We start from the raw sequence: 1,286 nt of genomic DNA, 5'->3' as shown, positions 1-1,286 counted from the left end.
GGTATATATAAATAAATCAATGCTGCCACCATCTCTGCTCCAAGATACCTAGAGTTGCCCATATTCAAAACAGCTCTATCATAACGCCTGAAAATTAGAACATTTGTTTTTGTGATTTCTTAACATCTGTGGTTAAACAAACATCTATTATGCACAGATGTTACAAAGTGAAGCTGTAGTTCAGAAAAATCAGATTTATTTAGAGAATAAAGATATTCTTTCATAACAATCTATTGGAATACATTAACAGGGGACATGTTCTGTTTAAAGGCCTGGATTCTGAATTTTGGTTCAATAATAAAATCTCTGAAGCTCCACAAACTGAGTAGTAGGTTCCAAACACCCTTAATATTGGGACATCAAATACTTTGAGGCTCATATATCCATTAGGAGATGTACAACAGTGACTCATTTTAGACACTGAACTGTTGTTAGATCCTTGGTATAACTGATTTTGGGGGTCGTATTTTAAACCAATATTTGTTTTCTCTGTTGATGGAATTCTTATCTCTTCTGACTAACACCAAATATTCACCACATTACCCTTCTTTTAACTGACGCTCTCGATTAGCGGTCACACAGGTCTCCTTGTGCATCTGTCTTAGCTGCCTTGCAGGATAAGTGCCTCTCTCCTGGGTGTTCACTCATGGGTTCTTGTGCCTTGAGAGAGCAAGTCTCTCCCAACAGGCTGGCACACATTCTTCATGTTGGACGTCACTTCCAATTGTCCCCCAAAGAACTTCTTTCTCCTGATTGGATCCCAGGTGCACACCAGGTGAACACCACATTCACACCAGTTCTTGGATTTTTGAAAAATTATGTTTTTAAGCTTTTCTGATAAGGACAAATATTTCCATCTTTAGTGTCACATTTTAACTGGAATAATTGATTATCCCAAAGAGAAAAGGTAACCAAAATCACTTTCTCTGCTCCACCATTTCACAATGTGATACCCTGCTGTTACTGAAGTCACCACCAAACAAAGCCTTCATCAGATGTGTCCCCTGGACTTTGGACTTCCTAGCCTCTTAAACTATAAACAATAAATTTCATTTTCTATATAAAATACTCAGATCTGTGTATTTTGTTATAAGCAACAGAAACAGACTAATTCAGAAAATTGGTACCAGAGAAGTGGGGTGTTGCTTATAACTGATACTTGATAATGTGGCAATGGCTTTGGAACTTTGTGTTAAGGAGAGGCTGGAATAATTTGGAGAAATAGACTAGAAAAAGCCTAGATGTTGGTAAAGTTTGAAAGACAAGAAAACTAGGGAAAGTTTGGA

This window comes from Galeopterus variegatus, unplaced genomic scaffold (assembly GCF_000696425.1).
Source record: "Galeopterus variegatus unplaced genomic scaffold, G_variegatus-3.0.2 Scaffold7275, whole genome shotgun sequence".
NCBI classification, from domain to species: Eukaryota; Metazoa; Chordata; class Mammalia; order Dermoptera; family Cynocephalidae; genus Galeopterus; species Galeopterus variegatus.
Note: the sequence above shows the minus strand (reverse complement) of the source record.